General features: G+C 38.3%; 1 protein-coding gene across 9 annotated transcripts in view; it reads left to right on the forward strand.

Moving 5' to 3' along the window:
- The window catches only part of Frl (formin-like protein), a 208,245-nt gene that overhangs the window by 136,304 nt on the left and 45,868 nt on the right, over positions 1–26,073 (forward strand). The window lies entirely within an intron of this gene.

Below are 26,073 nucleotides of genomic sequence, written 5' to 3' on the forward strand. Positions count from 1 at the left end.
TATTATTAATACAACTAGAGGTGAGAAATGATTTAGGAACTGTGACCTTGTCATCGTTACTTAAAATTCGCAACAACTGCACCGAGATATTTTAAAAAACTTCACTAAAACCAACCAAAATCAAAGCTTTCAAGTCACGACGACTAAGAAAAAGCATTAAGACTTACTATCCCTAACTGTGACAGTAACAGTAAAAGCGGAGTTAAGTGTTTATGTAGTTTTTGGGTTGGCACTGTTTGCTGGATAGTGTGCATTGCTTTACATAATGCCGCCAGCTAGCTCCTTCAATATCGCCAAAATCTCAACATTTTGTGTACATTTTGTCAGTTAAATCGCTAGCAAAAGAAACTTATGTTCAGATTGCTTCCAACACATAAGCTTAAATCAAACATTCCAATAAATGCGCAAATTCCAAGATGAGTTTATTCATAAAATTTGCACATTTTTCAAATTTTTTCAAGTCACCAAAAAGTGACGCTAATTTTTAAAATTTGGTCGCCATACCGGCAGCGCCGAGCACGTTTCCAATAAAAGTCACGGTAGGCAATAAACGTTTATTAAAATTTATTATTAAGTAGTTGCTCAAAAGTCACGGTATCGTTCATCTCTAAATACCAAACAGTTAATATAATTTCGTCAATAGGCTCAGAAGGAAATCTAGAGGAAGTAAGACACTCGTATAAAAGCACCTTAGTGACTTAGAAGCATGACCGAATATAATTAGTTATACCGTATCACTACTCAAAACTTTCACGCCGTGATTTTCCTACTACGACTAATTTAATAATGTGACGAATATTAGCAATACTAAGGGATACTATCATCTCTAAGCCAATACTAAGCAGTGACTTGTATGCACATCAACAAATCAATCACTATGTCTATACATATATCCATACAAGCAGCGGAGAGAGGCACAAACACATGCATATATCTGGGATACTCCCAAAGGTAGGCAATCATCTGTGGAAGTATCACTCACCTATACACGCGCATCTGTAGTTATAGCTGAGAAATTTATAGCTGGTAAACTAGTAGTAAATTCTAGAAATAGGATCGCGTAGTATGCGAACGAGACATCACATAGTATAAAAGGAGTTAAAGCTGAGTAAAGCAATAATCAGTTTGATTTAAGCCGGCTATCTGTTGAGAAGTAGAAGTGTTATTGTCTAATGAAGAACATTTTGCATTATTTAATAGTGGAGTTATTTATTCAACTGTTTAGTGATTCGAACGTTAGCAGAAGGTTGCAAATAAGAGGAATTGCACTAAATTCGTTACAATAATATAGAGAGCATTCACCGTCACAGGTAGCAATTATAGCCATGTTTTTTTACATGTATATACATCTACATTTCCAGTTAAAAAAATGCACTTAGATAATGTTTAAAATACCCGTCTAGCGGCAATTATTGAAGACTCGCGGCAGACCTTTGTTGGACATAGTGTATAATCTAAAGATGAATCGGTTACGATGAATCGTGGAAGCACACACTTTTCGCTCATAGAAGGGAAAAATAGTATGGAGATAAAATGTAGAGACACATTTCAGTTGATACTGAGTATAATGCATACTGAAGCTCAGCAGTACTATTTTTTGCGCAACAATTTCATAAGTGTCTATAAAGTTCTGTGCTTAGCAGTCCATATAAAGTTTAAGTGCATATGTAAAAAAAGCACAGCTAATATCTAAATACTATCAAACAAGATACATTTAAGCTCTCGTAAGCCTAATATAGTCGCATCTTCATAAGTACAGTAGTGATACAGAATTATATAGGATAGTCCCTTTCGCATCACTCTTTAAAATCTTACACGCAAAAAACTTTTTCCAAACAAGTGAATTGTTTCTCGATGAGCATGAAGTTAGCGAAGTCTTCGGCGGATAAAAAAATTAATATATTAGTATTTTGCCGCAAATAAGTCGCTAGTTTTTGCAAAGAGAAATTGTTCGTTGCGCTTTTCTAAGTGCTGTTTTGGGTGTTCACGTGAATGTAGCAAAGCAACCTAGTAAAAACTGACGAAACGAAATGCGACTTATATGGTATTTTGTCGAGTATTATGCGCTAATTAGGTGCGAAAAGAAAAATTTTGTTACTATTTTGGTTCACGTAAATTTAGCGCAGCACCAAGAAAAAGCATCTAAACAAGCGCAGCAAATGCCGCAATGCAAATACCTTATTTGTTCAACCTAGTTACCTAAACTGCTGATAGAGCGATTTCGAAAATTTTGTCAAACAGCAAAAAATCAGCAGAAAAATTGAATCGTTCACTGCGCATGCGCAACATTTCTGAAATTCAAAAGTTATTACAATTTAATTTGACAATTTTTTGTTATACTAGACTATCCCAGTTCTTTTATTGTGCTTTTGCCAAGCAACAACTGAAGTTATAATTGCTATCTGATAAGCTTTGATGAGCAATTCAAAGCTGTTGTTGGTGATATCGGCGCTGTCACAACAAAAGCGGACACAAGAAGTTAATTACTCTCTAAGTATGGATGTACGAATATGCATGCATTTCCCAACACCAACCAGAACTTGATAATACTAAAAGTTATTATGCCATTGTTACCAAGTTTATGCAATTGCTCATTATGATGACGATTAATCGACGGGTGATGACTAATAATGGGCACAACCACCACCAATGAACCAATGCACTAATGCAATTGCTGGAATGGCGACAACGTCGCTGTCAAACAAGTGCTTTTATTTTAGATTGACGAGCGTTTGCAGGGCGTAGGTAGGGCTTGGCCACACGTGGGATATAATTAAGTATGAAGTGGCCGAATGATTGTTCTTCTTCATACGCCATAAAACTGGCATCCCTTTGAATACTGTTCGGGTGAAACCGTGATTTAGTGAATTGGGCCGAGATCCATTTGGACATGTGATGTTGTTGTTGTAGCAGTGCTTCGCTCCATCAAATAGGTACGACTATTCATAAATTGTCATCAACATTCTCTAACAGGAGTCCAAGAAAACTTGCAGTTTCAACAGAAGTGGATCAAAGAGACGTGGAAGCTTGCACCTGGAGCCAAAATCCGATATTTCCTGCGACTGGTTGGCTATCGATTACGCTTACCGCCTTAAACTACGCTACATCTAGAAATCCTAGAACATGGCCAAAGTTACCTTGATTGCTAAGTCGGGTAAAAACTCTCATGTATGACTTTAGGACCTCATACAAAGCAGTATTTCATAATTTTTTTAAAGGCATGCCTTCTGCCTTTTGAGAGGGCAGGCCATCACGAACGACCTGATCTTAATACACATATGGAGTTCTGGATGCCTTTCTAGACATCAAATATGCGTTTAACAATGTCCAGCTTGAGGCTATCGAAATAGTCCTGGTAAGTTTAGGAGTAAAAAGGTCGGGTTGAATTTATTTAGAGCCTGCTAAGTAACAGCGGAGAATGTAGTCCTAAGGTATTTTATGTTTCTTGTAATCAGGGTCTTGGAATTAAGCTAGACTTAGGTGAACTTTAAAGCCAGTGACTGACTGGTGGTTGATGAGCTTACAATCCTCTTTAGAGGCCAGTTTTCATAACGATGTTTTGCAGAATTATAAGTACTGTGGATGGTTTAGAAGAAGACATAATATCTCTCAAACTTTTTTATTATTTAACTGGACAAGAAGTTGCCCTGAAAACTCAGAATAGGGCTTTGAAGGCTTTGGTGCCATTGGTTTAAGCTGTGATCTTCCGCCATGGTCGTACAAGACTTTTAAGGAGGTCTTGTCTGATGAGAAACGCACTGTATCCGAGTAGTACCGCCGAAAGGGTAATATCTTTTCAGTGGGCAACCAATTCCCAACAACTGTCAAACAGATATTTTTACCCTGTTATGAGCTTGCGAACCGGACGTGGCGAGCTGTTGGGAATTCGAAGTTGCGCCCGCCACCTGCAGGCTTGTCTTATATAAGAAGAACTTTAGTCGGCTGAGTAAACGCTTGACAGACACTGCCTCTTGCAATGTAGCGAGATGCTTCTGGCCTGAAGTGAATGGCAGATGATCTGCCGAACTTCTTGAGCTCATCATCATCATTAATTGGTGCTTTACTTTCAAACCGATTTTGACTGTTGGGTTCCTAGTTATGCCCGTCATCTCTGCTTCAAGATAGCTGACGTCAAATGGGAGCACCAAAGGAGATCAAGTCTTCCTCCATTTGTCTCTCCCAAAGCAGTAGATGTCTCGTGTCTTCTATGCCACCGAGAAACACTTCTTGGTCTGGAGCGTCTTCAACCATTCGCCTTAATGCTGTCGGTCTCTGCATTATGTTTATATCTGCGTAAAGCTTCTACAGCTTGTCACTAAACTTTCTTCTATAAACGCCGTTTACGTCACGGGAAGGACCATGGATCTTCTGAAAGACCTTTGTCTCAAAAAATTCAAGATCCTATGCTATATTCTTGGTTTCACTATGTCTAAATTTGCTTACGCCTGTTCTGAAATAACAGTCCTTGCGGTGCGACTCAACATACTTATTGAAAAATCCTTTCTTATGCAGCTGCATGGTTAACGACGAGGTGAAATCAGCGAATCACTTCGTGTTTAACTATCCAGCTTTTGTCAGAACTAGGCGGTTCAATCAGATTTTCCCAGATTTAGATCGAGAGCAGCCTTTTACGGTACGTTGAAACGCAGGCTATGTGAGCTTCTCTAACCGGTGTCAGCTTTCACCCAACCTATCCTAAACTAATCTATGCATCCTAGCTGAATCCTTTATCGCTGGCTTCTTGGGTTATGCCTTCAAGGCCTTTAAATAGACACATTTGCAGCATCTCTTTCAGAGACAGAAATTCCTCCTTTGGAAGTCTTCGCAGATCCAAATCTTCCACATGATCACCTTACCCCAGAGAAAAAAGAAATGGACGGCGTCCAGAGGTGCACCCCACTCACTTCCTTCGGTATAATACCGAAATCAGCTAGTGGCAGCAGTTCGGTTTTAAAGTATTCAATATGTAATGATAATATCTTGATCTCATCTTCGTGTCTTACCCACCCCTTCTCCCTATACGCCCCTGGCCATATCAACCAAGCCAATGTGTTTATCATGAAAATTGACAGTTCATGCCAATTTTATAAACAAATACACTTGCATAATGTCTTGTATTTATGTACTCTATATGCACGTGCAACTGCATACATGTCAGTGGATAGCCTTAATGGTCAAAGTAGTCATTCAAATTATTCTCCAATGCATTCAAATTCACAACTTAATCCATAATCATTCCACGACTACCGCCGTTTATGCGCGTCGATTGACTGAAAATGGCAGGGCTCCATGTTACATATTTGGTGGGTTGTGAAGGCTTCTATAGGCGCATAGCTAGAAGTGTGTCGCCTCTGATGGAACAAATTTCCACACTATCAATCTGGTTTACATATGTACATACCTATGGACGCATACACACATATACGGACCATAATGGAAATTTAGCGAGAGAACTGTATCACAATGGTTCGATCACGTTTCACGGTGTACGTGATGCAGCCAAGTTAAATGCACATAATTTGCAGGTTGGCGTATTGGACAAGAGTTTGTCAACAAAAAAAAAGAGAGTTCGTTCTGAAAATTTTCCGTCTTGTTATATGAAAACCCATATTAGTGTTGCTGAGATTTAAATCGTTTCCAAAATCAATGAAAGCCTAGTATGTGACTGTGGTACGGTTTTTTGCAAGACACATCACACAAGGAATCTAGCTAGAGAACCCAAAAAATTACTTCTATATGCTATATTTGACTCTGGCTGGGATTGGTTGGTATGTGCCGTAAGAAGACCAACAAATGTTTAAAATCCCCGGTGGGAGTCCCAGCCGATTCCATTTCGTTGAGTTGAATATTTGAGAAGCTCTCCATAAATACAACAGCTCGTGAATAAGCAATTTGAATCTCGTTGAGTTAAGATATTTAAGAAGTCCCTAGGCCTAACATATCAGAGCTCTGAGAGGCTCTGGAAAAAGTGTTTTCCAAAAACTCCAATCTATTTCGACTGTGCTCTGTTAGTAATCCTTCTATTTATATAAAAAACTAGCAGACCCGGCAGACGTTGTTCTGCCCTAAATTTGGTATATCTGCATACATTTTAATAAGCTGTTTCGGTCTAACTCTGCCCTCACCCCTCTATACTTTTTCCTAATATTTTTATTCACTCCTCCCTCCGTCTTTTTCGTTTCATCTATATCCATATTTGTCTCATTCTATCTCTTTCTCAGTCTCCTTCTCTCTTTTCTCTTCTCTCAAGTTCTTCTCATTCTTCTTCACCCCTTATTGCCAGTCTCAGAGGGTGGTATGTATTTTGTTCCAGTCCCATTCGGAGTCTCAGTCTCAGTCCCAGTCCGTTCCCAGTCCGTTCCCAGGCCGGTTTCAGAAACCTATTCCTCGTACTAGTATCCATTGCTCCCTAGTACTATTCGGAACTTGTTGATATCGTGGTGGAAAACTGTTGCACAAAGTACTACCACGCCACTATCCAATCCTTTATCCTGACAGGAAGATACCAGCATCTCAACCGAAGAGACGACATCGCCCAGCCTAGCGCCATACATTGTTTTTATGCTTATTACAGTGATGTCCTCGTTTCAGCTCGTGCTGTCCACGTCGTCTGGTCTTGCGCCTCCTAAGTCTCTTGTCGGTCGTGTTATTTTTGGTCGTTGTTTTTTTAAATATTTCCATTTATTTTTCTTCTAATTTGAATCAACTTTCGGCCGCACGAGTGTGCACGAAAGGTGTTGCTCACGGATCCACACAGTCGCTATGTGTAGAGAAGTCACTTAATCTCCCAGACTGCCTGGGCGTCGGAGGGTGAGGGTGGTATGCTACCAAGATTACTTACTTACTTAATTGGCGCTTAACCGTCTAAACGGTTATGGCCGTCCAACAAGGCGCGCCAGTCGCTCCTTCGCTCCGCCAACCGGCGCCAATTGGTCACACCAAGGGATTTTAAATCGTTTTCCACCTGGTCCTTCCAACGGAGTGGGGGCCGCCCTCTACCTCTGCTTCCATAGGCGGGTTCCGATAGAAACACTTTCTTGGCCGGAGCATCATCTTTCATTCGCATAACATGGCCTAGCCAGCGCAGCCGCTGCGTTTTAATTCGCTGGACTATGTTGATGTCTGCGTATAGCTCGTACAGCTCATCATTAAATCTTCTTCGGTACTCGCCATCGCCAACGCGTAGAGGTCCATAAATCTTTCGAAGAACTTTTCTCTCGAACACTCCCAAAGCCGCTTCAGCTGCTGTTGTCATGGTCCATGCTTCTGCCCCATATAGCAGGACGGGTACGATAAGTGACTTGTAGAGTATGATTTTCGTTCGCCGAGAGAGGACTTTACTTTTCAATTGCCTACCTAGTCCAAAGTAGCATTTATTGGCAAGATTGATTCTTCGGTGGATTTCAGTGCTGATGCTGTTGCTAATGTTGATGCTGGTTCCCAAATAAACGAAGTCTTTTACTATTTCGAAATTATGGCTGCCAACAGTAGCGTGGTTGCCAAGGCGCATATGCGCTGACTCTTTGCTCGATGACAGCAGGTACTTCGTTTACAATCCCAACTACAGTAGAGATTCTCATGCGAAACTTCACCTCCTTCCCCACCGCAATGCTACCAGTATTGAGGTAGAATTTTTTCCTGATCCTTTTCTGAAAAGTGATCAATACATTGTATTACCATCAGCCGATCTCTTTCTGCCTGAATCTTCTTGTTATTTGTAGTTTTACATTTGCACTTACTTTTGCGGCTACTTATCCTTTTCTTCCTCTTTCTCTACATTTTTTCCCCTAGCCGTCGCCTCAGCTTTGTTCTCTACCGCTCCCTTTCTAGCCCCCTCCCACTCCCCAACTTCCAATCCGTCGCTTTTTCCTGTCTATATTTGTATATCTGTCTTCACTTTTTCTTTCACTTTTGCATGTTATTCCCCATCTTCATTCTCTTTTTCTTCGTCTTACTCTCCTATTCTTCCCAACTTTTTGTACTTTACCCTTCCATTTTTTTTCTTCACTGCCACTCCCGTTTATTTTACCCCCCCCCCCCCCCCCCCCCCTTGTTCCAAATCCTCCATTTTTTTAATTTTCTCTACTCTTCTATTTTTACACTCCCTTTATCCTTCTTCTCTTTTCTTCTTCTTTTTCTCTCTTCCTCCCCCACTCCTTTTTCATTCCCTATTCCTTACCAATCCCTCCCTTTTTCTCTTACGCTGCTCAGAGCTTTCTGTTTTCTCATTCCATATCTATGAGGGGGGTGAGTCTCTCACTACCAATACCCCCGGCCGCTTCTAATCCTTCATCTTGCACTTTTCCTTACTTCGCTTCTAGCTTGAAAAGGCCCCTCCCTCTCTTTTTTCCTTTCTCTTCCTTGCCATTCTTCTACTTCACTCCTTCTCTGTCCCCTTTTTCTTCCCACTCCTCTCCAACCTCTTTATATGTCCCCTACGCTTCTTCTAACGTTCCTTCTTCCCCTCCATCTGTTTTTCCAACGATCGGTTCCTCCTGTTCCTATTCTTGCGGTTTTGTATCCCTCTCCTTTTTCCGATCCTACTTCAGCCCCTTCCCCTTACCTTTTCTCTACCTCTCCCCCTTAATTTCGCTCTACCCCGACTCATCTTACAAATATAGGATCACTACACCAAGAATGCAATATTTACTTGAAAACAGTTGCGTAAATCTACCGAATTCAGTTTTTCCCCAAAGGGGCGTGTCACCACCTTCTTTTTGTTGGTTACTTTAACCTTAAACTTATAATTTCAGACTTATAAGGCATTCAAATGATTTCTTGTCTTGGACTTGGCACTTCGAAAGCGAATGTTAAAAGTAATACGGAGGTACCGAGTTTTCAAATATTCGGCACATTCCTACTTCTTGAAATATTTTTCATATTTATTTATTACCTAATAATTTTGGGTAGTCTCGTGCGTTGGCGTTAGTTTCAAATGCGTGTGCAATAGAGCTTAAATGAAAGTAATAAAAATAGTAAAAATATTATAAATTGCTGCGCTTCGAAAATTCAATGTTGCCATATCGACTTTTCTTAAGCAAAAAGAAAACTGGTTTATGTAGCAGGTAAATTTTATGCACACTGGCTGGCGCATACATACAGTAATTCAAAAAGTTAATCTCTAACCTGCATAAACAAGTTGTTTACTGTTTGTATTTATGATGCTGCGTCGACATTTTTGACGTGTGGGTCGCGCGACCCGCTTACGAGTTGCTGTCGTAATTGTCAATTATAAATTGTTTTTGCTTTGTTTACATTTTGTTATTGTATTGTGACGTGTTCAGTAGGAAGTGGTGCATTAGCCCAATTTTTCAAAAGGTGGTCTCTTTTGTTAGTTTATAGATATGTGCGTGTGTATTTGTGAGTAGCAATTTGTTTGATGGGTATATTTGGAAAAAATGCTTTACGTCATAAAAAAAAAATAACAACAAATTGTTGAACGAAGCGTTAGAAAAGCTTTATACCCGTCATCATTCATCTTCAAACAAAATTTTGGACAGCAATTGAAGTTTAATTGGACCGATTTCTCTTTTAAATAATTATAATTTGTTTTATTCAGTAGGTACTATTTCAAAAACAGTGTTGGGCAAAGTAATACGTTCTATTTACCCAGCCTTGAGCAAGGCGTCATAGATCTAGTGTGATCAGCATAACTACTGCCCTAAGAAGGACGCTTATCGAATATCTTCAGATCATTCCTGACATCCTACCCTTAAATCTTGCTGGTTACCGATCAGGGCCAACATAAGCGGTGCGTTTAAAGAGTTATCCAATCGAACCGCTAAACTCATAGGCCATAATAAACAAATACAGATTTCTTCCTCCTAGCACAGATTCTTGTGCGGCCATAACTGTTTCGTAAAGCAACTTTGATGATTGGGTGGAATCGGATAGGTGCCTTGCTTTTGACGCAAATATTTCCATATACAACGACCATTCTAAGCTAAATGGCAGAGTTCGAGGAGGAGGAGTATTTCCAAATGAACTAAACCTCAAATTCCTCTTCAGACTACCCGACCACTGTAGTTTATTCCAGGCAGAAGTATCAGACATTACGGGAAGCGTAGGTACACGCAATATCGACAACGAAATCTTTATTTTCTGCGACAGTCAGACGTCTATCAAATACCTTGGCTCTTACTTTCTCTTACTCTTACTTTAATTCTGAACTAACATTGAACTGTCGCCGATATTTGCAAGTGATGGCCCAACAGAAACGTGTACACTTCACATGTGTTCCGGGCGCAGGAAGATAGAGGGAAACTGCGTTGCAGATGAGCTCGTTAGGCAGGATACGACCCAGCAGATTCTTCCTGATACAGAACATGCTACATGCAAGCTATTGCTAAAAGAGCACATCTACAGTCAAGCCGACGAAAGATGGATACTAACGTCGGGATGTCGGACGTCTAAGTAAACCTTGCACAAATGGGATCCTAAAGAAGCCCAACCCTTTGAGAGCTTGATATCACCATGTCCAAAAAACTGGTAGCCTTTTAAAGGGGTTTTGAGGTATCAACGAAACTTGCTTATGCGGTTAACCGTCAATTAATGAATGACGATGTCTAGGGCGGGTTATAAACAGCATATCTTGCTCTAATGACGTCAATGCGACCACGGTGAGGGTGACAGTGAAAATGATAAGCGTGGAGGTAAGGATAAGGGTTAAAGTGATGGTGAGGAGGAGGAAGAGAAAGAGGATTAGGATGAAAGCGAGGATGAGTGCGAGGGAGAATGAGAGTAAGGTCTAAAGGGTGAGGGCATGTTGTTCTTTTAAATATTAAGCCACTTCCCGAATGGTTTGGGGAGTGTTATCAGTGTCGATGGTCCTTTGTCAGTACAGCTCGATATGTTTATCAGATCTTCATATTTGTAATAGGATTCGCTTCGACTAGGTGAGGTTGACAATTGGGTTGGAGAAGCTGTGAAGCTTTGTATTACGCCTGCACCGAACTAGCGCAGAACTATAGTATTAGGAGACGGTATTAGGTCTAATTCTGCTTCCTTGCAGTGCTTTCAATAAACAATTTTAATGCTATGATATCCAACGAAAAAGCAATAGCCCTCCTTTGCAGACCTTTTGAACGCTTCCACACACAACTCGTTCAGTCGTAGGTAGTCCCACAATAGTTGCAGTCTTTGATTAACTAATTTAAATACATATGCATAGTTCAGACTTCAGCGATGTGGTAGTAGTGTGGTTACCAACTGTTTAGCCCAAGTTCGATGGCAAAACTGTCGCTTTGCGTGTTTGTCTCCCATTTTTTTGGCAGGGTTCCTAAACAGCATATCGTCGGGTTGAACCGAAGATCAGAAGAGCCTCAAACCCAAAAACGCCCTGCCTTAGAATCATTTTGAAAAGTACTACCTCTGATGTCTCTAAAGGCGATGAGATATAAAGCTCTTTTCAAAAGTTTGTTGATATAGAGCGTTTTCGAACTGGCAGCGTAATCTTTCACTGAACCGCCGATTTCATAAACCGTAAAAAGGCAACCAAAGTTCATGGCAGTTCATGGTCAAATAAGTTTTATATAAATATTATCAATTCATGTGATTGTATATATGTATCTTTGTGGGGCTTCGCGCCGAGTTTTCTAATTCCATGCGCTCTACTCCAAATAAAATTAAATTTCATATCATTTAAATATGTACCCCTGTTTATTTACCAATCATTTAAATTAGTGTCTGCTTTGGAGCGTTAATTTACGACTGAGTGCATCACATTCTCGATTTGCAACAGCAGGCATTTAAAATTCGCAAAGAGCTTCAGCGGCTGGAATTGATCGATGCGATGCTTTCAGATGTATGTCGGACAATTTTTTTTTTTTTAATTAATAATAAAATTTACTTCATCGATTATAACTTACTTAATCGTCCAACGAAAGTCGCTTCTTCGTTGGCTTAACTGGCGCCAAATGGTCACACCAAGGAAATTTTAATCATTTTCCAACTGGTCCTTCCAGCGGAGTAGGGGCAGCCCTCTTCCCGATAAAAATACTTTCTTAGCCGGAGCATCATCTTCCAATCGCATAACATGGCTTAGCCAGCACATCCGCTGTTTTTCAATTCGCAGAACTACGTTGATGTCTGCGTAAAGCTAGTCCAGCTCATAATTTAATCTCCTTCGATACTCGCCGTCGCCAATGCGCAGAGGTCCGTAATCTTTCTAAGAACTTTTCTCCCAAATGCTCCCAGAGCCGCTTCATCAGACATTTGCAGCCTCCATGCTTCTGCGCCATATAGCAGGACGAGTACGACAAATGCCTTGTAGAGCATGATTTTCTTTTGCCGAGGAAGGATTTTACTTTTCAATTGCCTCCTTAGTTCAAAGCAGCGTTTATTGGTAAGAGTAATTCTTCGCTGTATTTCAGAGCTGATGTTGTTGTTTGTGTGAATGCTGATCCCCTAAAAAACGAAGTCTTTTACTATTTCAGAATTATGGCTGCCAACAGCAACGTGGTTGCCAATTTAGAAATGCTCTGACTCTTTGCTCGATGACAGCAGGTACTTCGTTTTGTCCTCATTCACCATTAAACGCATCTTTTCCGCTTCTTTTTGCAGTTTGGAGTAAGCAGAACTTTCGGCGCGGATGTTCAGGCAGGTGATGCCAATGTCGTCAGCATATGCCAGCAATTGCACGCTTTTGCAGAATATTGTTCCCTATTGTCCGCCCCTGTTGAAACAGCCAGTTTCCTGGGACTACCGTTAAAGGACTTTCATGACAATTTGTGAGTGTTATGTTAATACAACAACAACATTGTTCCAGAGCGGTTAAGTTCTGTAGCTAGTATAATTTTCTCCAGCATCAAATTAAATAAATCGCACGATAGGGGATCACCCTGTCTGAAACCTCGTTTAGTTTCGAACGGTTCGGAGAGGTCCTTCCCGATTCTGACAAGAGCTGATAATGTTGCTCAGCGTCATTTTAAACAGCCGTATAAGTTTTCCGGGAAAACCAAATTCAGACATAGCGGCTGTCGAAGGCGGCTTTAAAATCGGAGATTTGGGGCATTGAGAAAATCTGATCGATGGTAGATTTGCCAGGTCTGCAGCCGCACTGATAAGGTCCCATCAGCTGATTCACGGTGGGCTTCAATCTTTCACACAATACACTGGACAAAACCTTATATGCGATAAGAAAAGGGTTGATTCCGCTACAGTTGGCGTATTTTACTGGATCACCTAATTTTGGACTGTGCTTAGATTCTAATCGTCGGGCATGCAATCGTCCAATCATATTTGGCATAGAAGTTGACGCATGTCTCTTGCCAACTTCTCTCTGCCGTATTTGAATAGTTCGAAGGCAATCCATCAGTACCCGCGGCCTTGTTGTTTTTTAATCTGGATTTTGCCATTCTGACTCCTTTATATCATCTATTACGAACTCGGGCTCATCATCTTCCCTGCGTGTTTCAACGCTCTCGCCATTTAGGAGCACAGAGAAATGTATACTCCAAAATCTTAGCATTCTCTAGAAATGGGTTACCAGGTCGTCGTTTTCGTTTTTGCAAAAGTTTGCCCCGAGCTTAAAACCTTCTATTTGTCGCCGAGACTACGGACATCATTATCAAACATTTATCGCTTTTGCATCACCCTGTACATGCTCCATGCATATTGGGGCAGATGCAATAGTTCGTTCTGTGGCATGCCCAAAAATGCTTTATGTGACACAGAAAAAATGTCGACATAAAAATATTGAGTGATTCCTAATTTTTTACACACACATACACACATACATATGTAAATAATTAAGTGCCTTTTAAATTTTTGTTAATATTAAGAAAAAAATTGTCTGGCTTTGTATGGTAATTTTTGTTTTAGTAACGTTGCGCTTCAATGGCTCAAAATTTAGTTCTGTCAAAACCGGTTAAATGAGTTTTTCTACTAATTTCCGATATACTATAAATGCATGCATGAAGTTGGGATGTTATTGTTGTTATTTTGTTGTTGTTGTTTTATGTAAAATAACCGCGCATTGCCTCCTTTTTTTGATGGAACACACACCTTTTCGTTTATGCCGTTTAGTGTCTATTTTAGGTATGGTGCCGCATGCCATTTAAGCATTAAATTAGCACGTTTTTGAAAAATTTTACACCATCCTAAATAAAAGAGTTCTCATTAAATTCGCTTTGATATGGTGTGGTTAATAAAAGGCGCGTTCGAAATTAATTTTTCCAGAGGAATTGCAACTGATTTGGGAAGCTCTGCCAGTACGAAAAGTTGATAGAACTAAATTTTAACATTTTTTGATGTGTAAATATCATTGCGCACGGTATGGGGGAACCCTGGATGTAAGCGTAAGGTGAAAGAGTAAGCGTAGTATGTTATATGGTAGAGTTAATATGAGCGAAGTCACCCACAAACTCAAGGCAAACATGCCACCTATGTACATATTAATTAAATTAAAATCTCTGAGCATATACACGATTTTTGTGCACAAAATCTCTGAGCATATACACAAGTGCACGAACAGAAATATACACTGCTGTTTTATTGGAAATAAAGAGCCAGATATATACGAAGTGTAAAATCTTTTTAGATTATTTGGTTAGATTTATATGAAATAATAAATTGTATACAAAGGAGTGAAAATAAGATAAGATAGCAAGTAAGGAAAGCTAAGTTCGGATGTAATCGAACATTACATACTCAGCTGAGAGCTATGGAGACAAAATAAGGGGAAAATGAACCTAGGGTAACCCTGGAATGTGTTTGTATGACATGTGTATCAGTTCTATAGGTGGACGCCATTTAGGGATATCGCCATAAAGATGGACCAGGGCTGACTGCAGAATTTGTTTGTACGATATGGGTATCAAACGGAAGGTGTTAATGAGTATTTTAAAAGGGAGTGGGCCTTAGTTCTATGGGTGGACGCCTTTTCGAGATATCGCCATAAAGGTGGACCAGGGGTGACTCTAGAATGGGTTTGTCGATATGGCTATCAAATTAAAGGTATTAATCAGGGTTTGTAAAGGGAGTGGTGGTAGTTGTATATGTGAAGGAGTTTTCGAGATATTGACCAAAATGTTGTCCAGGGTGACCCAGAACATCATCTGTCGGGTACCTCTAATTTATTTATATATGTAATACCACGAACAGTATTCCTGCCAAAATTCCAAGGGCTTTTGATTTCGCCCTGCAGAACTTTTTCATTTTCTTCTACTTAATATGGTAGGTGTCACACCCATTTTACAAAGTTTTTTCTAAAGTTATATTTTGCGTCAATAAACCAATCCAATTACCATGTTTCATCTCTTTTTTCATATTTGGTACAGAATTATGGCATTTTGTTCATTTTTCGTAATTTTCGATATCGGAAAAGTGGGCGTGGTCATAGTCGGATTTTGGCCAGTTTTTATACCAATACAAAGTGAGTTCAGATAAGTACGTGAACTAAGTTTAGTAAAGATATATCGATTTTTGCTCAAGTTATCGTGCTAAGGGCCGAGCGGAAGGACAGACGGTCGACTGTGTATAAAAATTGGGCGTGGCTTCAACCGAGTTCGCCCTTTTTCACAGAAAACAGTTATTGTCCTAGAATCTAAGCCCCTACCAAATTTCACAAGGATTGGTAAATTTTTGTTCGACTTATGGCATTAAAAGTATCCTAGATAAATTAAATGAAAAAGGGCGGAGCCACGCCCATTTTGAAATGTTCTTTTATTTTAGTATCATTACTGGAGTTGAATGTTGACATAATTGACTTATATACTGTAAAGATATTAAATTTTTTGTTAAAATTTGACTTAAAAAAAATTTTTTTTTAAAGTGGCCGTGGTCGTTCTCCGATTTAGCTAATTTTTATTAAGCATACATATAGTAATAGGAGTAACGTTCCTGCCAAATTTCATCATGATATCTTCAACGACTGCCAAATTACAGCTTGCAAAACTTTTAAATTACCTTCTTTTAAAAGTGGTCGGTGCCACGCCCATTGTCCAAAATTTTACTTGTTTTCTATTTTGCGTCATAAGTTCAACTCACCTACCAAGTTTCATCGCTTTATCGGTCTTTGGTAATGAATTATCGCACTTTTTCGGTTTTTCGAAATTTTCGATATCGAAAAAGTGGGCGTGGTTATAGTCCGATTTCGGTCATTTTAAATAGCGATCTGAGATGAGTGCCCAGGAACCTGCGTACCAAATTTCATCAAGATACCTCAAAATTTACTCAAGTTATCGTGTTAACGGACGCTATTGTGTTTTAACTTCCAACTCCTGGGCCTAGAGCTCGGCTTGAAAACATTAGTTTCCAGACATACACATTGACGTATGTTTACACATTAGGGGGACTCATGTAACCGTATAAATGCCTTATAAAGTGTGTAAACGTATAAATTTATCTAGTGCGTAAACGAGCTGTCAAATTTTGTATGAAAAATCATTTACACAATTTGTATAAATTTACGCGCACATTTCATTGCGTAAACGCGATAAACTCAAAGGAATGCAACCCTGCAGACATTACAGCAGGCATTTTCATCAGAAATCTCCAACATCAGCAAGTAAAGGTGTTTTAGTTTTGATTTTTCACTTAATCTTGGCATTTTTTAATTTGTATAACAATCAAAAAAATTTTGTTTGGCAATAATACAGCTGATAAACAATCAAGTTTATCAAGAGTATTACTAGGTGCGTTCATATAACAGCGTGTCTAAATGGATATAATTTTACACCTTATAAGTTTATATGCTTTCATGATTCCCCCTATTGAATTTCATGAGTATTTGCTACTCACAACGTGTTTTTTTCAAAGGCTTGCCTTAAATTCTCCAGCATATGCTTAGAGTATCAATCTAGATCGTTCACAATAAATGGGTCAATAGCGTACGCTGACCTCAGTTTCATCTAAATCATGGTGATTGGAAAAAAGTAAGGTATGCTCATATAATATTGCACTAAACCATTTATTGGCAACAATGTAACAAAAAAACAAAAATGAAATGAAAACAATATGGCAAGTTAGTGTGTTGTGATCGCAATGCGATTTTGTGCGCTACACCACCTACAGGCTAGAATAAAGTCACACACAAAACGCTATACAGAACAACAACACAGTGCAAAGCGAACAGGACAAACAAGTTTTTCTTTATCACATAACATCAACAAATTATTGAGAATGCTAAATAAAATTTTAAACTTACGCGTGCTTACGAGTATATAAAGGGATTAACAAAAGTTCGCTTTGTTCGAAAAATATTTGCTGAATGTATGGGGGGATACAGAAGGTAAGCGTAGGTGTAGTCACTACACTGCAGCTTAATGTGGGAATAAGTAAAGTTCGTTGATATGAACCAAATATGACAACAAATCAAAGCATTGCATTGCAAGGCAAGGAAATGGAAGAGAAAGAAAGTAGAGGATTAAAGGAAAAAAGAAAAGTCGGAAGAAGAAAGGAAGGATTAAAAGTCAAATCCGATGCCAAAACTGAAGCCGGAACTGAAACCGGACGGCGTTCAATTCGTTATCGAAGTGTTAACGGTTTGCTATAGATGTGTTATCGCCGGGTTATGAGCTTGATATCCATTTCTTATCTACAAGTTTTCGGTTTGTTGTAGTAGTCTAGTTATCGAAGAGGTATCTATTTGTTATCGAAGTGTTATATGGCATCGGTTTTTTATCGAAAATCGATCACTTTTTTAACGAAAGGCTATCGATTATTAAGCGAAAAGTTATCAATATGTTATCAAAAGTTTATTGAAGGGCTATTCATATGTCATTGACAAGTAAAAGTTATCGATCTTTTATCGAAAACTGAACTTTTTATTATCTCGAAGTTATCTATGATTTATCCAAATTTTATTGATATGCTATCAAAAAGCTATCGTTTTGTTAGACAAAAGTTTTTTTATCGGCGTGCTACAGATTTGTTAATGAAATTTATCGATTTTTATTGGACTGTCGCCAATTTGTTATCCGCGTGTTATCGATTTGTTATCAAAAAGTTATCGATTTGTTATCAAAAAGTTATCGATTTGATATCGAAAACTTACCGATTTCTATAACAGTGCCACCAATTTTTTATAGGCGTTGTATCGGTTTGTTATCGAAAATTATCGATTTTTATAAAAAGTTATCGATTTTATACCTAAAAGTTATCGATTTCTATAAAACCGGAACAATTTTTTATCAGCGTGCTACCGGCTTGTTATCGAAATTAATATCTAATTACTATCACAAAGTTATCTATTTGATATCGAAACGTTATCGATTTCTATCGGAGAGTCGCCAATTTGTTATCTGCGTGTTAGCGATTTGTTATCAACGACGGATAGGTTTGTTATGAATCATATACCGAATAAAAATCGTTATAAAATCAATAACCAATCTGTAACTCGTCAATAACAAGCCGGTCAGAAGCCAAGACTGCGTTAGAAAGCCGATAACTCAGTGTTAATAATTCGCTACCGATAATAAGCCGAAACTTTTCTCAAAAATCCCGAAATTACTTGTTTCTGGTTAAGCTACCTCTGCTGTAATTTAACTCCACTCAACTCCACCTCTGGGTGGGTTCTAGTTAACCTAACCTAAAAACACAAACATCGAACGTTAGGAGTACATAGTACTCAAGGTTATTTTTTGTACTTCTTAATTTTCGAAACTTTAATATTAACTGCCTTCATCATTCACAATGCATTTCTTGAATCGGTTTATCTCTTCTACATACCAAAAAATTCAAAATGAGATCAGTATCTAACAAACTAACGAGATTGATCGTTCTTCGCTTTTGCGATTGATCTATTGTAGTTATGCTCACAAACGAACGGCAGTCATGCTCGTTTGATGGTTTGTTTACTACACATCTGTTTTTAGAGCTAATCTGGGAGCATCCTTGGTGCAGGTTATGATGACTGTGAACTTTGCGAGACAGTCCTTAGAGCAAACCTATGATCACCATTAATATAATCGATAACCCATGGCAATATCATCATACTTGTTCGACCTATCTCTCAAACTCAAATACTCCTATTTCTGCTCAAAGCCATCTTAACTAAATTTAGAAGTGAATTTGATAATTACCACATTTCCGTGACCTCTCCCTGATCCACCACATTTCTCTCTAGCAGCATACAATTTCAAAATTGTGACACTTAAAACATATTGAATAGGCGTATGCTGCTAGTTATGTATGTTGCCTACTTGTAAACTCAAACTAGCATCCGGACGATTATGCGGCAATGTGTGCAACTACTAAGAGGATATCCCACGCGCATGCGCGCAACTCAAACCACTGCAACTTCGCTCAACATACAAAGTATCTATCGCAACTTTTTTAATAGTAAAATTTTTTAGGTTGCTCAAAACTAGGTGGTGAAGAAGAAGTTGTTGCTGTGACTATTGACTGACGCGTCGCAAAGGTGTACAACACATAGTACAAGCACAAGCAAACTCCAAAACGAATGCCGCTTATAGAAGTATGTAGGTGCCCGGCTTTTAATTGGTTTCGCATGTATACCTGGTAGGAAATGAAGTTCTTAATTCATAGCACGTGGGCTGTCCTAGAAGTCTATTGGCTTCTATGGAAGGATTTCCACCTGAAGGCTGAAAAAAATAGCTTTATGGTTTTTCTGTGTTGGAGTAAGCGGAACCAGAGGTTTAATGTTCCAAAAACAAAGAACTTTTCTTTCGTAGATGCATTGGATGTGATGCTTCACCAATCGTCTACTGAGCAGCCTACCTGCCGTACTAAAGGAAGGAAAGGAATATTTGACGGCGACCGCCGCGGTGTGGTGGTATCGTGCTCCATCTATCACACCGAAGATCTCCTGAATTCACGCCTCGGGCAAAGCACCTTTTATAAAAAAGTTGTTCTATGTGTAGTCGCCCCTCGGCAGTGATTTGGTAAACACTCCGAGTGTATTGCTGCCATAAAAAGCTTCTCAGTAAAAACTCATCTGCCTTGCAGATGCCGTTCGGAGTCGGCATAAAACGAGTACATAGGTCCCGTCCAGCCTATTTGTAGGAAAAAGTAATAGGAGCACCATGCAAATTGGAAGATAAGCTCGTCCTCAAATCTCTTCAGAGATTATCGCACCTTACATTTGTTAATTTATTATTTTTTTAAATGTGCTCTTCCTGCCTTGAAAAAGACGAGACGGTGGAACATTATCTATGCGTCTGTCTTCGCCCTCGATAGGATCAGGTATGGAGCTCTTGGGATGGACGTGTTAAGTGACGAACATCTTAGCCCTTTGATACACAAACATCCTGTTTGGTTTGAGTGCTATTTTCCGCACATCTCGTTGTCTAGTTGAAATAGAAAACAACTTCCGATCTACATCTTAGTCCTCGATGCTTCTAGTGCATTCACTGCTGCGGAAATCAGTAATATTTCAGGAGTGACGAGAGCCAATTGGAAAACTCTGTAATGGAACTATTGCAGGCATGCGCAGCTGTTTGGTACTTCACAACTTGGTCTCGCCCTGCTCAAGATTAATTTTGGGTTGTAAGATATCTGCTGCTGCTGAACAGAATAAAACTTCCCCCGAATGGTCTTAGCAATTCTATTGTGTAACAGTCTTTAGTCGGATGGTGATAGTTGTCATTTCAGAGTATGCGATTAACCCTTGCATCGAAGACATCCGTTGTTCAAAAAGTTGGAACTCAGAAAGTTCTAACAACTGAGCCCTTTGAGGCATAATGTCGAGAAGATAAATGAAGGCATCCCAATGAAGATGAAGAATCATTCTGTCCAATAAACGCTACTTTGGACTAGGTAGATAATTGAAAAGTAAAGTCCTCTATCGGCAAACGAAAAATATGCTCTACCAGGCACTTATCGTACCCGTCCTAACATATGGCGCAGGATCACAGAAGCATGGACACTGACAACATCAGATGACGGAGCTCTACGCGTTGGCGACGGCGAGTACCGAAGAAGATTTAATGATGAGCTTTATGCAGACATCAACATAGTCCAGCGAATTAAAACTCAGCGGCTACGCTGGCTAGGTCATTTTATGCGAGTGAAGGATGATGCTCCGGATAAGAAAGTCTTTTTGTCGGTACCCGCCTGTGGAAGCAGAGGAAGATGGCGGCCCCACTTCTCTGGAAGGACCAGTAGGAAAACGATTTTAATTCGCTTGGTCAAACGAATTGGCGACATTTGACCCAACGAAGAAGCGACTGGGTTGCCAGTCAAGAAGAATAACGAAGATAGAGCAAATGTGTACCCAATCAAGTCCCAGAAGTTCTAAAATAGAAATATTTTAGTTTAGTTTTTATTTTTCAAAGAACCTTAACCTTTGTTTCAATTTCCCTACACGGCATCCTTGTACTTGCTTATTACTACATGCGCGTTGGTGAAGTTGCTCATCCGGTGCTTTTTGTTTTGTTTGGTTTTTCGGTTTAGCATCCTCTTACTAGCCTAGCTGTCGTTTTCTCACTTCATTAAAAAAAAAAAACACCAAATTGCCGCAATGCCGCAAAACCACAAAATGGGAGCATTTTACTAATTACTATTTAAGCCTAAAATACAATTTATGTAGAGCAATTAACTAGTTATTAAATTAAGCGGGCATACCTCAAAACACGAGGACCCAAACTCATAACATCTTAACTTTTTTTTCCGATTCCGTAGTTGTAATTAGGAGTTTATATGTGAAAGAAACATTACTTTTTTACTATCGATTGAGAATTGGATTTGAAAAACTATTTTCTTTTCCATTAAGATCAGTTATACTATTTCTGGATGTTGTAGCGATATCACCTGGATGTAAATAGCAGTTTCTACATACCAAACATATCTATAGCTTGTGAACTCAGACTAGACAAGCCACTTTTTACACAGAAACTCGCGCGTGAGCAAATAATACTTTATTAACTCGTCGTTGTGCAAAACAGTTTAGGTTTTTAATGGCTCATCTTAGGTAAACTCTAAGTAAAACCCTGTAAACACAGTATCTAACGTGAGATATTTCTTATGTGGACACGTCAGATAACGAGTGTAATTTCGACTCGAGAAAATTGGTAGAGTGCTACATTAGTAGTCGAGTCGAGAATGGTTAGAGAGCTATTGCCAATTATATTCACACTAGAAGCTCACTAGAGAAATACATTAGAGCTGGATTGGATAACGATATCTTTTCTCGATTTGATAATAAAGTAAAATTTTGTCTGGGAACGCTATGTTTCTCTATGGTTTCTCGAGTCGTCCTCTAACATTATATATTCGAGAACAAGTGTTGTTATCTAATCTTTACCTATTGGAACGACTTCTGGGTATATCTGATAATTATGCACCTTCTGCTAACGTTCGAATCGCTGAACTGTCAAATAAATAACTCCAATATTCAGTATTGCAAAATGGTCTTTATTTAAACTACTTTGGGAGTAGTACAATTATACTTCACTATCACGTACTTCACAAAAGCGTGTTTAAATCAAACTGATTAGTTATTCCTCTGCTTGCGCTGTTTTTATACTCTCCGTTGCCTCGTTCGCATATTTTCCTAAGGTCTAGATTTTTCATGAACATGGAACAGTTGTATAGCATACTTGGTTATTTAGTTATATGCGTGTGTATGTGTGAGTAACAACCTCTGCTCTTAGCTGATGACTACATATGTGTATGTGAGATAATCGTAAGTGTGGCTGCTTGCTTTAATGTGAACATGTTCATAAGTATGTCTGCTCGCTGTTTTTGTTGTTGTGATTATTTACTAACAGTATAGTGATGCTAATATTTACCACTCTATCTTCAGTGTTTGTTGGGAAAAAAACTTATTGTTTTGCAAGTGAGTCTTACAGTGGCTAAACTTTACGAATTTTTTTGTAATTGATATTAGAGAAAAATTGTAAGTTTACGGGACATTCATATGGCTTAGCAGCTAAAGGCTTGCGCTGATATGAATGTTGGAGATTCGAGTTCAACGCTCAGCTCCCGAAAAGCTAGCTGATGAAGAAGTGAAATTCAGAAACATGTCCTAGTAACCATCGCCGTTTGTAAACTTACAATTTTTCTCTAATATCAATTACAAAAACCATTGTATAAAGCAATATGAGCAAAGCTCGCTAATTAAATACATATGATCATATTGATATAATAGTAACAGCGGAAGTATTAAAAAAAAAACAAATACTGTAAAAATCCGAACAAATGTTACTAAGCTTTCAAAAGCGCGCCTAAAAATCATATCCACACCATTAGGAATAAACTACATACAGAGTGTATGTGCCTACATGGTGATCAAAAGGAATATAAACAAAAAGGCAACTCTTATACTAATTTCACACAGACGGCTTATTGAATAATAAAGGCAATTTTCTACATTAAGACGCTTATTGAGCTCAATCTTCCCTACAAAATTCGAATCTATTATTATTTCATTAGTAGCTAATCGAATGCCTAATGAAGTCAAAAGCACAATGCAACTCTGTTGGCAGCGTTCCGCTTCCGTTTCCGTTTCTTAGTTTTCAAAGCAAATGTCATTGTCTGCATGGCGGAACGATACAAGGTGGCCGCATCGAACAGCTGATTATAACCTTTTTTTTTGATTTGATACATCAACTACCGGCGCAGTACGATTTTGACATTTGTCCATCGAATTTACAAGTACATGGAATTTTTTTTGTTTGTAGATATGTCACCATGCTCCCACCTTGTATCGTTCCGCCATGATTGTCTGTCTCATCCTTCATACTAATCGAGCAGTTACTTCTGTGTGAAAGCAAAAAATTTACGATTTCATTAGCAGGTGAAATGAGATCATTAAGTTTCTGTGTGAAAACAGTATTAGAGACCAATTGTACAGCGAACAACGGGACATTCATATGGCTTAGCAGCTAAAGGCTTGCACTGATATGAATGTTGGAGATTCGAGTTCAACGCTCAGCTCCCGAAAAGCTAGCTGATGAAGAAGTGAAATTCAGAAACATGTCCTAGTAACCATCGCCGTTTGTAAACTTACAATTTTTCTCTAATATCAATTACAAAAACCATTGTATAAAGCAATATGAACAAAGCTCGCTAATTAAATACTTACGAATTTTAGTTTAGAGATGCTCTCTTAAAAATGTTTTTTCATCTTTTTTTCTTTTGGAGTTCTATGACTAAATATTTAAAAGTCGGAAATATTTAACGGCTTCTAGCACATCCAATTCTCTTAGATCTTTGTGCTTTTCTAAATTTTAAAATATCTATGAAATTAGTACGAGATGGAGTGCTTTTCTCAATAGTATGTCACGCTTATTTTTAGGCTTAAAAGAGTATTAGATTATGTTCTGAAGTGTATATCTCACTTGATGACAGATTTGGTTTAATAATTTGTTTGATGATCGTTATATATATATATTTTTTAGATTGTCCGCAGATGAGGTGGTTCAAAATTTGTTTAGCTTTTAGGCGGCTAAGTTTTTTAGTTCAAAACTAAGACCATTTGGTATAGATCTTAAGCAAAAATCATGGAACTTCATGAAGATTTAGGAAAAGCTAAAGCACAGTGAAAAACAAGAAATAGTCAATAATAAAAAATAACTGAAAACAAAGACGAGGCGAGCATACACAAATAAAAAAGCAAAAAAGTCCTGCAAATACATTAAAACAAAACTAGCAAGTAAGGGTGTCTAAGTTCGGTTGTAACAGAACACTATATACTCAGCGCGAGTTTCAATTTTACAGTTCATTTCAGATAAATTACTTTTTCCAATTTTGTTACGAGGGATTTATTTTTTTTTTTTTGAGGCCCTAGAAATGTTGTATAATGCTTGAAATATGGGCGTGGCTCCGATCATTAAAAAAAAGTATTCCAATTTGCTCTTACAATAAAACTTTGTTAGTGAAATAGCATTGATACAAAACTATTTTTAGCAAAGGTATAGCTTATTATATTCGTCTTAAACCCTTTTAAAAGTCCTTTATACAATTGTGGGCGTTGTCTTCAACCGATCTTGTCCAGAAATATTTCCTGCTATAAGGAACAAATGTGTACTCAACTTACGACCCGGTAAATTTTCTTCGAGTTATGGCTCCCGAAACATAGAAAATTATTTAGTAATAAAAAGGGCGCCGCCACGCCCATTTTCAAACATTTTATTTTCTTCTATTTCTTGTTATAATTCCACTTGGGAAAAGAAATATAATTGACGGAGGCTTGTAAGAAAATTATTCCTAAATATAAAGGGCCGTATCGAGTATCCAAAGTTTTGCCCAATGACCGATATTTGTTAACTGATATTGAAGGGTTCCAGGTTAGTCACATACCGTACGAGGGTGTGTGGGAAGCGGCGAATATGAAATCATGGTTGGTAAATAAAGACTTAGAAGCAATCGGGGCGATTGCAAATCAGGATGGCCAAACTGTGGCGCTGTAACTTTAACTTTTCACACCTTTTATAAATAAATTGTGTATTCATAGAGATTGTTTTAAGACAAGACTTCAAATAGAGAAAAAAATAGATTCAGTGGAAAAAAAATAAAGAGTACGCGTATAGCTCTTTTTTGCAAAGATATAGCTTATTTTATTCTACCATTTTTTTTATATAAGTGGGCGTGGTCCTTAACCGATTTCGTAAATTTTTCTTATAGTAATAACAATCTCTCTGCCGAATTTTGTTATGTTAGGTTTAACGTTTTTTGATTTATGATTAATAATATTTGTAAAATTGATTTTATAACAAGTGGGCGGTGTATACAGTACACGCCTATTTAAAAATTAAAAAAAAAATTTTTTTTCAAATTTTTATCAAGAGTCTCAATATGTCAAATTTCAGCATTCTAGGTGTAGTATTTACTAAATAATCAGGGTTTTTTGTTTTCCATAATGTTATATATATAAAAAGTAGGCGTGGTTACCATACGATTTCATTAATTTTCTATATCAATCTATTTTGGGTTATAGGACAGACGAACGGACGTACATGGCTAAAAATTTTTTTTTTTTCGATATTGATGATTTTGATATTTGGAAGTCTATATATATCTCGATTCCTTTCTACCTGTGCAACCAAGCGTTATATTACCAAAGTTAATATTCTCTGCGTGCAAAGCAATATAACAAAAAAGCAAAGACGAGGTGATCATACTCAAATGTAAATGTCAAATAAATACATAAAAACAAAATTAAAAATGAAA

This window comes from Eurosta solidaginis, chromosome 5 (assembly GCF_040869045.1).
Source record: "Eurosta solidaginis isolate ZX-2024a chromosome 5, ASM4086904v1, whole genome shotgun sequence".
Classification (NCBI taxonomy): Eukaryota; Metazoa; Arthropoda; class Insecta; order Diptera; family Tephritidae; genus Eurosta; species Eurosta solidaginis.